This window comes from Protopterus annectens, chromosome 2.part2, assembly GCF_019279795.1.
Source record: "Protopterus annectens isolate FY-2018-M chromosome 2.part2, PAN1.0, whole genome shotgun sequence".
Classification (NCBI taxonomy): domain Eukaryota; kingdom Metazoa; phylum Chordata; order Ceratodontiformes; family Protopteridae; genus Protopterus; species Protopterus annectens.
This window is the reverse complement of record NC_056730.1, coordinates 136,124,041-136,140,293: the sequence shown is the minus strand read 5'-3', so window position 1 is coordinate 136,140,293 and position 16,253 is coordinate 136,124,041.

Genomic DNA, 16,253 nt, shown 5'->3' with positions numbered 1-16,253 from the left:
CGCCCCTTCATTTCCGATTTCTTTGCTTTTGTTTTTTAATTTTTTTAATTTTCGCGCTGTCGGAGCTGACGTCATCACATGCGCGATGACGTCAGCTCCATCAGCACTACCAGCCAGTCGGAACTGAGCTCAAGGAGCTCACGTCATCATTTCCAGCTGGCTGCGAGTAGGCGGGAAGTGCTTTGCTATTTGAAAGGAACTGTACTTGCTGCCGAGAGTGCTGGCTTTGCTGCCGTTTTGGACAGAAATGAGCAAGGGACTTTGCTCCTGTTTATTTGCTGGCTTTCGTTTCGTTGCTTTAGGGACTTGTTGCACTGTTGTGCTGACTTTGCTGAGGCTCGAGAGGGACTTTGTTGCCATGAGAATTCGAGCCATTACTTAAATTTAAATTAACGTTGTTGCAGAATGGTCCACATATACAGGCAGTGTATCTTCTCCAGCTGCCAGTTCCCACAGGTAAGGAGCTTAAAATTCTGTTATGCCAGGTCTTTTCTTTGTGTTACTTTATCTGCAAGAGAAAGCAGTACTCTGCAGGCAGCACTGTTTACTTGCCGTGTTTTAACCTGTTAAGCGCTCAAACGGCAGTTTAGTGCAGTTAACATACTGTGTGGGTTTACTTTACCTTATTTCCCAAGGCAGTCTTCTCATTTAAATGCTCAAATGGCAGTTACTGTGTGTGTAAGAACTTGAAGGCAAGTACTCTTATTTAACAGAATTTAGAAAGCAGTCTGCTTCTTTTCAAAAGTAGATCCAACTTCTCTCGTTTAGGTGGTCAAACGGCAGTGGCATTTATTGTGTGTGTGTGTGTGTAAGAGCTTGAACTTAAGGCAGCCGTAGTACTCTAATTTAACTAGTGAGAAATCATTGAGAAAGCATTCTTGTTCTTTTCAAAGGCAGTTCTCTCTTTTAAGTGGTCAAACCGCACAGTTACTGAGTGTGTAAGAAGAACTTGGAAGCAGTGCTCTACTTTGTGCGAAAGCAGTCTGACTCTGGTTCTTTTCGAAGGCAGTTCTCTGATTTAAGTGCTGAAATGGTGGTCATTGTGTGCGTCTAAAAGTAAACGAAAAAACGTAGCTGGATGCTGCTGGTTAAATAAAACAATTTATTCCATAAAACAAGTACAACACGTAATGAGCGCTTTCGGGTTGATCCCCTTCATCAGATAAAAGCATTACATCACATTGCTGTTTTTAAAACACATCCTGCCCAATCATCAATTAATAAAAAACCCGCCTTTTGCTGAGTGCTGGTTTGAGCGGAACTACATCATTTAATCCTGGATCCCTGTGTGCTGTCAATTCCAGGATCCATTTAGTCTCAGCCAATTCAGTGTTCAATTTGATATCACCCCCCCCTATGGGTCAAGTGCAAATTTACAATCACTCTGAAAGTAAAGCTATGCAAAGGATATTTTTTCAGATGTCTATACAATGCATTACTTTCATTTTCATTTCTAATGTTAGACAAATGTTGAAGTATCCTTTCTTTCAACATCTGATTGGTCTTCCCGACATAATAGCTCGAACATGAGCTACACTCAGCTATATAAACTACATCAGTAGTATTACAAGTTGCTTTCCCCTTAAAAACATATACCTTATTATTATTGGGGTGGCAAAATTCCACCCCTTTTTTAATAAAGGCACATGCCTTACAGCGACCACAAGGGACTGTCCCTGCTCTCCCCATAACACTTTTCCGGACTGAATACCTCTCTTCTCTACATAGAACATCTTTTAAATTTTTGTTCCTTTTGTATACAAAACGCGGTTGAGTGCCCACCATGTCTCTAAGAGACTCGTCACTAGTTATGATATTCCAGTTTTTACGTATAACGTTACTGACCCCTCTAATATCACTCCCATAAGTCAATGTTAACTTTCGGGTACATGATCTAACATCCTTTACCACATGGTTGTTGCAGGATGTATTTAGCCATGGTTTATATTTATCGGACCTATATGGTTTGTTCTTCTTTATAACCTCCTTAACCATTTTCTCATTATAACCTCTGTCAATGAAACATTGACCCAAATGTACCAACTCCCCCTCAAACTGTTGGTCATCCTTACTCAGCCTGGAGATCCGTCCTAACTGTCCCTGAACAACATTAGGGAAAGTGTGTCTCGGATGCATGCTGTCAAAGGACAGCATCGTATTCCTCCAACACTCCTTCCTAAATAGCTGGGACGAAAAACTTCCATTTTGCTGGTCCGATAAATATAAACCATGGCTAAATACATCCTGCAACAACCATGTGGTAAAGGATGAAGAGAGGTATTCAGTCCGGAAAAGTGTTATGGGGAGAGCAGGGACAGTCCCTTGTGGTCGCTGTAAGGCATGTGCCTTTATTAAAAAAGGGGTGGAATTTTGCCACCCCAATAATAATAAGGTATATGTTTTTAAGGGGAAAGCAACTTGTAATACTACTGATGTAGTTTATATAGCTGAGTGTAGCTCATGTTCGAGCTATTATGTCGGGAAGACCAATCAGATGTTGAAAGAAAGGATACTTCAACATTTGTCTAACATTAGAAATGAAAATGAAAGTAATGCATTGTATAGACATCTGAAAAATATCCTTTGCATAGCTTTACTTTCAGAGTGATTGTGAATTTGCACTTGACCCATAGGGGTGATATCAAATTGAACACTGAATTGGCTGAGACTAAATGGATCCTGGAATTGACAGCACACAGGGATCCAGGATTAAATGATGTAGTTCCGCTCAAACCAGCACTCAGCAAAAGGCGGTTTTTTTATTAATTGATGATTGGGCAGGATGTGTTTTAAAAACAGCAATGTGATGTAATGCTTTTATCTGATGAAGGGATCAACCAGCTCATTACGTGTTGTACTTGTTTTATGGAATAAATTGTTTTATTTAACCAGCAGCATCCAGCTACGTTTTTTCGTTTACTTTTGGACTTTTGTTACGAACAGCTGGATTTGGCAGAGCAACGACCCTTTTGTTATTGATTGTGTGTGTCTACTTTGCCTTCTTTCTGAAGGCAGTTCTGTCATTTAAGTGCTCAAACGGAAGTCCATACATGTCAAGCAGAGTGCCTCTTTGGACCTCTTCAAAAGGAACCTTGACGACTGGATGGGAGAAAGGAAATTCACCCCAGGGATCACGTCAGTCGCCCTGCTAGACAGGGGTCCAGGAAAGTAAATAATGTGGGAAGAAATAGCCAGGGAATTGATATGGCTAGGCTTGTATAGGCCCTAGGGCTGATAGCCTAGTACCAACCTATGAACCTATGAACCTATGAACCAAAAGCAGTCTGGTTTTCATTTAAGTGCTCAAACGGCAGGTGAATTAAGTGAGAAAGCAGTCTGGTTTTACTTGCCACATTTAATCTCCTGACACTGACAGCAGTAGTTACTTTAAGAGGTGTGTGTGTTTCTTTCACTCTCACAATCTCACTGTTAAATTCAGCTTGATGGCAACAGACACAACAAAATGTACAGAAATATAAATTCATGTAACTATGGCTTTGTTTTTGATTTTTAATGGGGGTAAGATAGATATTTTGCATGAATATAATTATACAGTTGTCACATGTGAATCAATGATCTGATATAATTCACACACAAAATATGCTCTTCTTAGCTTTCTTTAGTAATTCAGTCTTGAACTTTTACCATGCAACATTCTCTGCACCTTTTTATGAGAGGGCATCTGTCTTTTTAATTCAAATTGTTTAATGCCTATCAAGGAATGTATGAATTTAAGATTTAGCTTGCTCTTTCTCAAAGATGCTATTGTGCTCAACAGAGGCTTAAGTTCACACTTCTTACATACTGAGCATTCAAGTCTTTACGGAATTTAATTTCTGGCACTCTGGAAAGCATAAACATTAAATGGGTGCAGTCATGCTGAATAAAACACCCAACATGTTTTTTGCAGGTCTACATACCTATGCACTGCAACAGTACATCTTGGGGAAAAATAACATATTTAGAATATTGAGGTTCTGTGCTTAAAATCAGATTGATTTATGTTTTGAGGAATTAAACACAAAGATCATATGCCTTTCACTTCTTTAGGGAGCCAGGAAAATATTTTTATCTTTCTCCAAAGATAGACACACAAATATGCAAAGAGAGCTCAAGAATGAAAGGGGCAGACAATAGTCAGTGGTAACACAACATTTTATTCTAGCAACTTTTCTAAGATTTGTTATACAAGCAATGTTTAAAATGTGTCCCTGGTTTTGGGCCTTTGTCCCTCCACCCAGTACATTTTCATTTTTCCAGATTTCTTGTGCTGCATAGCTCTTCAGGGGAGAGAAGTTTAGTACTGCTTATGTCATGTCTGCTCATGTTAGTAGCACAACAGGTAGAATACTTATATTTGATGTAGAAGGATGTGGGTTCTAATCATACAGTATGTAGATGGATTGTTGATACTGTACTGTGTTGTACTTTTAAAGGGGGTGGATGCTGCAGTCCTGAGAATGTCCTCTTTGCCAGAGATACCTAGTCACTATGAACCTGTTATCAGTTTGCCATCCATTCCCTATTGCAATATTACTAGCTAGTTTGTTTATTTTTTATGTAAAATAGGCAATGTATTCCTCAAGGGCAACAGGCACTTTATTTGTAGATGAAACAATGAAATATAACATTGTTTGCTAGCAGCAACCTCTTCATTAGTTATAGATCTCTTTAATTTGGAATTAATTAGATGACTGACTTCTGCAGAGATTGTGCATAGTTACTGATACTGGTGGATTAGAAGTCTGAGTAGACTTTTATGATAGAAATGTTCTGAACTGGGCAGTTTTCAATATTGGTTCATGTATTTTGTTTCATTGCTTACTGGAAAAATGTTCAAAAAATAAATTTAAAATGTGCTCTAACAAGTGTACTAGTACAAGGATATATGATTTGTGTGCAAGGGGTCTATGATTTGAAAACAGCCCAAAGGTAATTTTTATCCTCCACTGGCCAGATGCATTTTCTTTGAATGTGGGTTTCAATTCTGTTTTCAATGAATGTGAGTTTCAAGGGCAGAAAAGTTTTAATGTTAAGTCTATTTTCATTGTGAGACAGTATTGCTTTGTTTAGCAGATGTCTTAGCATTTGTGCTATAACATGTTAAATGAGTTAAATCCAAACAATCATTGTAGAAGTAAAGCAGTATGCACATTACAGTGTTTATGGCAAATGGGGTGAAATAGCCAGGTAATGGGACATTGAAATGGCTGCAGGGGATCTCTGGTGCCATATTTTGGTTGTCTGTTCTTCAGTTTGCGTTTGAAAGTTGGTATCCCACAATTCCACTGGAGTGGGTGGGGTTATGCAATTATGTATGCAAATTAAATGTTAATTAGTGTACAGATTTGTACCTATTTTTCATGGGCCTTGTCCAGATTTTTGATGTTTCCAGGTTGAGAGGTATGTGTTCAATTTTGGAGACATCAGGAACATCATCAAGAATGAAAGTAGAAGTTAAGAAATGTTCTGCAATAGGAACATTGTCAGGATTGCTCTGAGATCTAGAGTCTGTATCACAGGAATAATGCTGTGATACCAATTCTGATACAGGAAGAAGATGTCTACGGTTTCTCCTGTACTCGACACCTTCAGATTCTGTGAAGCAGGATCTCGGCTTGCTACATATACTTGTTACTTGATCAATTTGGTCAAAACCTTTTTCTGTTTGTATCCTCACAGTCTCTCCTTCTTTCAATGGATAAAGAAATCTGCTAAATTTATCATAGCTGGACTTCTGGAAAGGACGCTTTCTGTATAGTTGGGCACTGATTGTTCTGTTGTTCTTTGCTTTAGGCCTCAACAAACTGGAACTGATAGGCAATGTTGTTCTGGTTTGCCTAGATAGAAGTCTTTGAGCAGGCAGCCAAGTATATCATCATGGGGTATGTTTCTGAAATTGAGCAAATTCAAAAAGACATTGGTATTATCATGCTTTGACTTCTCTAGTAATTGCTTTGCACTCTGTACTGCCTGTTCAGCTAGTCCATTTGACTGTGGATATTCTGGACTACTAGTAATATGTACAAAGTCCCATTCTTTTGCAAATTTCAGAAACAACTGTCTGGTAAATTGGGTACCATTGTCAGAAATAACTTTGTGTGGACTATCATGGATTGAGAAATGACATTTCAGCTTGGCGATAACAGCAGTGGATGTTAGATTAGGTAGTAAATCAATCTCAAACCAGCTCGAATAAGAGCCTACCAACACTAAGTAATGCTGATTGTTCCACCTGAATATATCAGTGGCTACTGTTGACCAAGGTAGTTCAGGAACTTGACTTAGTTGAAGTGGTTCATTTTGCAAATGTGGTTTAGTACTATTGCATACTGAACAAGAAGAAAGAACTTTATCAATATCTTTTGCTAGAGAAGGCCAAAATACGAATCCTCTCGCCCTTCTTTTGGTAGGTTCAGTAATCTAGTGTACCACCTGAAGTGCAAACTTATTTTCCTTGCAGACATGACATGTTGATGAAAGATGGCATTATTTTCAAAGGTCCTAAAGTTGTTGTTCCTGCTTCCTTACAATATGAATATATCCAGAACCTTTGAAAATAATGCCATCTTTCATCAACATGTCATGTCTGCAAGGAAAATAAGTTTGCACTTCAGGCGGTACACTAGGTTACGGGTCCCTATTAATTCAAAATATTTAAAGTTCATATGTCATATGGTTGACACCACATGATTGAACTTTAAAAGGTTCTATGGTGAAAAGCAATGGCTCCGTATGGTGTAGAAAGGGAAATTTTCCCTTTCCTGCACTGAACTGTGATCTCAGAGTTGGTATATTTAAGTAGTAGGGTCTGGGGAGTGCAGGGGGCTTGCCAGCTCAGAGCATTGAGGTAAGTTTTTTTTTTATTATATTTTTGATGTTTCAAACTTCGCTCATATGTTGTCGAACATATGAGGTTCGAAGTTTTGAAACTTCAAATATATAATATAGACCCCTAGGTTACTTTGATGGCCATCCAACATTAATGTAGTGGTTGAGTTTTTGCAAAATTGGATCAGTCTTTGTATAATCTCTCAACTCATGAAGTCTTGTGGTCAAAACATTATGTACTTCCATGACATTAAAGTCAAAATTCTTGGCATGAATCTGTTCCATTGCATTTCTGGGTGATCTGGATAAGGTATCAGCCAGATAAAGACGTTTGCCTTTTGTATGGACCATTTTGAAGTTGTACTTTTGCAATTTGAGCATCATTTTTTGTAATCTCACTTGTGCTGAATGCATAGGCTTCTTTAAAGTAGGGACTAGAGGTTGCTGATCAGTTTCAATCTGAATAGTTCGACCATAGATACAATCATGAAACTTTGAACACGCAAATACTATTGCCAAAAGTTATTTCACAATTTGAGCATATTGCATTTCAGTTTGGGTAAGAGATCTAGATGTGTAGGCTACCAGTCCGTCTTCTTGAAGAATAACAATGCTAAGACCAAATTAGAGGCATCACAGGAAAGAGTTACTGGTTTATTGCCATCATAGTATCTTAATGTGGGTGGGGTGGCAATTTTCTGTTTAAGGCCTTCAAATGCTCTCTGGTGCTATTCCAACCAAGACCATGTAACATTTTTATATGTAAGCTCTCTCAAAGGTGCTGTCAACTCACTGAAGTCTGGTATAAACTTGCTAGATAGATGACCATACCAAGAAAACTTTGTAGAGCTTGAACATTATCTGGTGCTGGCAGCTCAAGAATGGCTGTTTGCTTGGACTGGTCTGGTCACAAGCCAGTGCTAGTAAATAAATGACCTACATATGTAACTTCTGGTAGTCTGAGTTTGCACTTCAGAGGACTGAGCTTTAAGTTCATTTCACGTGCTGTGTCCAGAGCTCTTCTAAGGTTTCTGTCATTCTCTGCTTCACCATTGCCTCCAACCAATAAATCATCTACTATTATGGCACAAGGATATATCAAAAGATTTTGCTCCATTGCATGCTGAAAGACTTCACTTGCAGAATGTATTCCACATGGCATCCTGAGGAATCTATATTTTCCAAATGGGGGTACTGAAAGTAGTCAGTAGTAAAGATTTGTGATCAAACATCACTTGCCAAAATTAACTTTTTGCATCCAAGAGAGAAAAAACAGTGGCATTCAGTATCAGGACTGCGACTTTCACAACTGTACACATAGGATGATGTGGTCTCTTTAATGCTTTGTTCAAATCTCTTGGGTCAATACATAATCTGATTTCATGTGGGCTGCTACCATGGATGACACCCAATAAGTTGGTTCAGTGACTGGAAAAAATTACACTTTGCTGCACCATTTTATCCAACTGAGCTTTGACCTTATTCTGCATAGCTATTGGAACATTTCTTGCCAGTCTGACCACTGGACTGACTTCTGGATCTAACTTCATAGAATACACAACTGGAAGTTTGCCCAACTTGTCATAGAAAACATCAGCATACTCTGAGAAATTAGCTTCAGTAAAATTGGAACTAGGATATGCACTTATATGATGACCTTCTTTGGTAAAGGAAAGCAAATTCATTCTCAAATGTCTCTAAGACTCAACAATGACTGCACAGGTCTTCAGACTACATAGAATGACAAGCTATAACTGTTCCCAGCCAAATAACATGAAAGCACTACTGAGCCTTCGGTTTGAATTTCTTCACCTCCATAAGCAACAAGTTTCACACATTAAGTTGGTCACCAGCTCTCATCTTAGCAAAAGTGTCTACTGCCATAACATTACACTTTGAACCAGTGTATACTTTCAGGTCGGTGGTTTTACCATTGATCTGGACATTATAAAACACTTTGTTCTTTGCCAACAAATCTACTGCATCAAACTTTTAACCAATCACTGACATGCCATCTACATAGAAAGTAGAACTGCAGCTCCCTATGTGATCAACTTGCTTTTTTAAGTGACCTTTATTTATAACTGTGTGAAGTTTACTTAATTTGCAAAACTTTTGAAAATGGTTCCATTTTTACATTGTGGCATTGCTGACCAAATGCTAAACACTTTTCTCTTTTAGACTCATGATTGGCACGACAATTGCGGCAGTTAACAATAAAGCTTGATTTGAGTTTTGCTGACTCATCCTTGTACTGCACTGAGCTTGTCCTTTTCTTAGAACTTGTTAGAAAACTATGGGTTTTAATTGCCACACTCAAAGGGGGTACAGCTGTCATATGCTTAGGTCTGCTTCTACTAGCCAGGTGTGGCATGCTACATACATTTGCTCTGGAGCCTGCTGAAAACATGCTCATATCACTTGCAAGCATACTTGTGTGCCTTCCTATAATTTCATAGATTTGACAAATCTCAATAGCTTTTCTGAACATTAAATCACTGTCATGAGGCAAAATATTTCTCACTGCAGCACTATTAATACCAAACACAAGCCTGTCTTTTATTAACTCATCTTTTATGTCACCAAACCTACAAGTTTTAGCTCTGTTTCTCAGGTCAGTAATATAAGCTGCAAAAGTTTCTCTTGGCTTTTGAACTCTTGTGAAAAACAAATGCCTCAATAATGTAACATTTGTCTGGGGGTTACACATTTCCCTGAATTTGCATTTCAAACACTCAGGATCTTCCCTTGATTCAGCTTGTACAACAATATAATGGTTTTCACCTTCTCCTTCATATACTGCTGGTGCATACACAAATGAATGCTCTCTTCCAATGGCCTCCATCCCAGCTAGGTTTAGCAAAATGAATGCCCTGGTGCATACATTGTTGTCAGAATAAGCTGCTTGTATAAAAATACAGTACTCTTGCTCAAATATTCTCCAGTTCTCTACAATATTCTGATCAAATACAAGTGGGGATGGTTTTCAAAATCCATCTGCCATGCCAACAAATTACAGTAAAACACAATACAACCCAAGTTCACTTTTAAACGAACATGCACACTTGCACATATGCCTGAAATTTATGCCAGTATTTGTAACCATACCCAACAGCACAACAAGCCTCTGAATAACTGAAATTTGCAGAATAAGTCTCTCTGGCACAAGAACACTTGAAATTACTCTACTGTAAGAAATCACCTCATCAGTGTAAAAACATTTCAGAATAACTGTATTTTATGAATAAACTGGGCAGAAGAAGCTCAGAGTAAAACATTTTGACGTAATTGCTCTTTGTGAATAAACAGTACACAGCACACTGAAACTTTCCCAAAATGGCTGTACTTTGCTAAATAACTCTTTACAGTGCAAGAAACACTCTGTAATGGTGGCACTTTGCGAATAGACACACCCAGCATAAGAAACCTTTCAAAATGGCCATATTTTGACTGCACTTTATGAAATAGTTGCACCTTGTGCAGAAATAAACTCTTCGGAATAAATGCACAATAATAAGCAGACACTGTAAGCACTTTTACACACTTTGAGATACTTTGAATAACTCTAGTTATGCCTTTGATAGCTTCCATCAATGTACAAAAGAGTAGTTCATGCCAAAACACAGCAGTCTACCAAAAAACATGCAGTCACCTTGCTTTATTTATGCTTAATGTGCCCTTTTTGCCCTTATTAGATTCATTTTGCTCGTTTAATCTTTTTTCATGCCCATTATATGTTTCTTGTGCTCATTTTACTTTAAACATGCCAGTTTTGCTTTTCCGAGGTAATTCCTAAACCTTCATGCGCTTTTTTGATAACCGTTTTATCAACTATCTTAATTTTAAACATTTTGTTTAATTAATAAACTTTTTGTGCCTCTTGCTTGTTTAATAATGTGGTTTATGCCCTTGTAATGCTTCATTTTATCTTTTTTATACAATAAATATTTTGTGCAAGTTTTCATTACCTTTTGTTCATTTCTGGTCCTTTTTTGTGCTCAGTTCACCTAATTTATCTTCCCTGTTAACTCTGCACCTTGTAGTTTTGAAAAAGCAGTCTCTGAAATCCTGGTTCTGACACCATGTCACTCATCCACTCAGGATAAAACAGACAAGCATTTGTGGGATCTGTTCAAGCAGCTTTACTATGTACAAACACATCAGGATTGAGGCTTAACAACTTTAACATAGATAAACTTAGAAACAAACTAGCTATTACACTCATACATGCTCACTCTCTGGCTGCACTCAAATGGCACTGAAGCTAGCATGTGCTTGCTATTTATATGCACATGATGACCTTGAAATACTTCTTAAAGGTGCAACACACATACATTATTCTACACAAATTATCAAATAGACTGTGTAAAATCTATATACTTTAATGAACTGTATTACAAAATTCTACCACAAAAGGTTTGCATCTGAAAAGGAATTTATAAGATTTCTGTCCCTTTTTTTAATTATTGTTGCTACTAGTATGGTGGTCATGTAGAGTGGTTTTGTGTGTGTAAGAGAGTTTCAAAAATCACATGTAATGAGGGGGTTCAGAAAATCATGTGAAAGGGTAAATTAAGCCTGAAAATAGGGATATACCTCCAAAAACTGGCCCATCCTGTGTGGGGGTAAATCAGGCCTGGACACAGGGACATTTGACAGGTATGATTCCCACAATTTTGAGCTCCCTACCTAGAGTGCCATGTACCCTTTTAACAGACTGCAACTCTCCTTTTGACTCTTGCTGCCTAAACTTGTCTCCATATCCATTTAATTGTGAAACAAAGATAATTTCATCTTTAACTGCTTCATCCACATATTTAATGGAAACAAGGACATTTACTACAAACACACATCTATGCATATTTATATGACAGACTAACTTAACTACACTTTAATTCTTTAAAATAAGACTAATGTTGTAAATATGTTGCATAATCTGCTTTAAACAAGCTCTGTCAAATGTGTCATGGGTGTAGATTAAAATGACATGCCTTACTTGCATAATCTGTTTTAAAAAGAACCACTACATGTGCCATGGGATAAGATTAAAATGCCATGCCTTACCTGCATAATGTTTTAAAGTACATTACCACATGTGCCGGCATGTAAATTACAGTTAAATGCCTTACTTCCATTTGTTTATTCAGTTAATGCTGGTCTATTATGCTGGCCAGAGCAAGAAGTGAACCTGCTGCCCACCCTCAAGAAGAAAGAGTGAAGCAATGTGATAAAACACAGCCCAACTACCTCATGATTAGTCTATTAATTTCCATTAGCAACCTGATATTGCAGCTTCCTAAAAATCTTTAAAATGTAAAATAAACATGTGACCGGTAATTCTCTGGACTCAGATTGGATGTATAAGCATTATTTAGCAGTTACTTCTACAGGGAACACTTGCTATAGCCTTGAAATGTACTGTTTCCATAGAAATATAGTAGATGCTGACTGATGGAGACAGAGTGTATGAGAAAGCCATTATCTAAACTGATAATCAGGAATTAGAAACCAGGAAGGGTACACCATGATTTATGCATAAGGTTAATTATACAGACTTCATCCATGCGCTTGAGTGAAATTCTTCAATGAATATGAAAAGAAATGCCATAACTTTTGCCAGCTGTCTTTTTCTCTTTTGTATATTGTGCCAAATTTCTGCATGTTCCATTGAATAAAAATGGCAATTCTGAAAGATGATATAGCTTCATAAATTTTAGTTAATGCATATAAAAAGCTTGGTCCATCTGCATGGAACCCTTCCTACATAAATTGTCCACTAAGTCTGTGGAGATTTGGCCAACCAGTTTCATAAACAGTGGTAAGCACCTCCACCACCATCATCATCAATGCCCCTTTATCATTTTTCTATACGGGAAACAGAGTACAAAGGATTAGTCCAGATAAAATTGCTTTAGCTAACAGATCTAGGAATCTCTCGGTCTAATGGCCTACTTGAAGGAAGAATAAAGGCACTTTGTTGAAGTTTCAAGCAATTTATACAGTTAAGCTGAACACTCATCCATCTACCAACTTAATTGAATAAATAACTTGAAACTTCAACAAAGTGTCTGTATTCTTCTCACAGTGAGGACATCAGAGATGGAGAGTCTCCCAATGTACTAGCTAAAGCAATTTTACCTGGACTAATCCTTTGTACTCTGTTTCTTGTTAGACTTGTCACCCTCTGGGTCACAGGTGGGATACCAAACCTGTGTCAGACATTCTGGATTACCTTCATTTTTCTTTCTGAAATTGGGGTGTCGTGTCAGCTGTCACCATCTCTCTCTATCCAATACCCCTGTCTTAACTTCTTTAACACTCATGCTTGAATGTTGCAAGTATTCTCTCACACAATGCATCCACCTCTATGCTGGATGTCATCATTTATTCATGCTTTTTACTGTCTGTACAAAATCTTTCTCACCAAATTGTCTTCTGCTTTTTTGCACATGTGCACAAATCATCGTAATCTATTCTCTTTGACCCTTACTACAACTGGAGCTACTTTGGCTTCTGCTCTTATATCCATATTTTTGTCTATCCCACAATGTGCATTCTAGCATCTGACTCAGGCACTTTATCTCCATCACTTCTGCTCTCCCTTTACTCCCTAGGTTTCTGTACCATAAAGTAGCACTGGTCACATCACTTTTTTTTATGCCTTACTTTTCAGCTTCTTTGGTATTCTTCTGTCACACACTACCCCTGTCCCTCTCTGCCACCTGACTGCAGCCTCTCTGATTCTAGCTTTGTCTTACTCATTTAGGTTCATAGGTAGGTTCATAGGTAGGTACTAGGCTATCGGCCCAAGGGCCTATGCAAGCCTAGCCAACAAGGTTCCCTGGCTTACGCCACCCAAGAAAGTTATTTTCCTGTGCCACTGACGAGCAGAGACACAGAAGTGATCTCCGAGGTGTATTTCCTATTTCCCATCCACTCATCGAGATTTTTCTTGAAGAGAGCTAATGAAGAACTTTGCTTGACATAGAGGGGTAGCCTGTTCCAGAGTATGGGAAGTCTCTGGGGTAGGAATCTATCCCTCCAGCATGTCCTGTTTATTGTGGTGACAAGGTTTAGGTCCCTAGAGCATGTAGCTGGGAGGGATTGGGATTTCTTTAGGTGTAACATGTCCAACAGCTCTGGGTTTGACATAGCTTTATATGTTAGGCAGTCTTCCTTGCTCCTTTCAACCACTTCTCCTAGATACTTGAAGTTGTTAACCTGTCACCCTATTTCCCCTTTTATGTCAGTTTTCAGCTTCTTTTGATTTCCCCCATTTGCTGTCATTACAACTGTCTTATCTGAACTCAGCTACATCCCACATGCCTTCAGTTCTGCATTCCATTCCTCTATCTTTTACTGAAGTTCTTGTTGAGACTCTGCCTATAATGCCACATGGTCTGCATACAGCAGTTTTGTTGATCTGTCCCTCTAACCCATTTGCTAATGTAGTCCATTACCAGTATAAACAACAATGGGCTCAGATCTGGATGCTGATGAACACTCACTCCCACTGGAAACCACTCTTAAAGTCTGAACACTGTTCATACTTATGCCATTGGGTCCTTGTTCATAGCCTGCAGTAATTCTTCCAATTTTTCTGGAACTTTGAATCATTAAAAAAATAAGTAAAACACCAATAGAACCAGCAAAAGACCAACCCCCGAATTTACTAAACTTTCGTGCAGGACTAATCTAGTTCTGCACGGAAGTGGCAGTTTAAGAGGAGGATGGCAGTGCGCCATATGCATATTAATGAAGGCACGCTGCCTGAGCTCCAAATCCTACATGGAGGGTGGATGAACGCAGGGGGCATGTCTGAGAGCATAACTCTCAGAATAAACATGCCCCTGCAGAGTAGAACAGAAGAAAGTGTAAATAAATGAGTGGGACCGCTCATAGGTGTCCGCATATCCCCACCAAAAGTCCCCATGTGTTCAACAGCAGCAGTACATTTAAATATAATGAAGAGACCCTTTTATTTATTTTTTTAAAACCCCGAGTACAGCTAACCGTAGATGCGTTAGTGTGCCCGTCGCTTAGCTATGGTTAAAGCAGCTGAAAAGGCTGAAGAGGATAACAAGGAATATATATACAAATGAAGCAACCCAGCAATGGCATAGTGGTTAGAGTATCTGCCTAATGAACAGGCATTCCCGGTTCAAGTCCCATTGCAACACATATCATTTTCCATGTGAAATCTGTATATGAACATAATTTTACATCTTTTTGCCGTATAACCTACATAATAACATTTAAATGTGAACTGGAGTACTGCATGAAATGCACATGTGAAGTGTCAGTGTCATAATGAATATGACACTAGTAAGCATGTTTAAGCACAAATAATCAGTAGTAAGCATATATAAGCGTGTTTAAGTGCATTTGCGTGGGGGTAAGCATTGCCTACACAGATTAAGCAAAGTTGAAGCTAACTGAGTGTAAGAAACTGTAACTGGAGGTGAGCAGTGCTTACTGTCGTGCAAACCCACGCACAACTGCTTTAAAGTGCCTTAATCACTGTGTATCCAATGGCCCATGTTCTGCCCAGCAACATTATAAACTGCCTCTCCAAGGGTCAAACCTAGGACCCTGTATATCATAGTCACAGTAGTTAACCACTAAGCCATCAAAGCAACAGATGGGCATGAGGTATCAGCAAACTAATTCTCACCCCAGGAAAAATCAAACCAAACATGTGAATTGAATCCATGTACAGTGTGATGTTGGATAACCTGCCACAGAACATAAATATGTGAATTGGAGTACTGCAGTAAGCATAGATCTGAGGTGTGATTGTAATAAAGTGTAGAATTCCCCAGGTCCACATACAGTATATGTACACATGAATCACGGATACCAGACACATATATAACCTGTAATGAAGAATAAATCATTGCCAAATGACAAATATAGTGCTAATTAACTATTAAGCAATGCTAACCGCAGCACAGCTCAAGTTAGTAAGTGTAAGCAATGTATAGTGGAGCCAATTCAATCTGCCTAGTGGTATACCTCTTTAAGCAGTGCCAACCTTATGTAAGCAGGTGTGCCCATAGCTTAGCCTTTTCAAAACTGGCCAATCATGGGAAAGTGCGGGAAAATGGCCATATTTAAACCACACAGCCAGGAATACTTCTCATAACTGGTTGTAGCTTCCTACTGCAGGCAGAATGGCTGGTGTGGGTGAAGGCACTCGATTTAGAGTTCAGTGCTGGGGCATCCAGGAGTCAAAATTCATGGTATGGCTCCTGGTAAAACACCATGATCAGAGACTACTACAAGGCCAGTACCAGGGCTAACAGTACAAAATGGAGGCCTGGGACAGTCTCACCCGTGACCTCACCAGCGCCGCAGGTATCCCCCGGACTGGTGAGCAGGTCAGGTACCATCATGCTGACTTGAAGCAGTTGAGGGGGGAT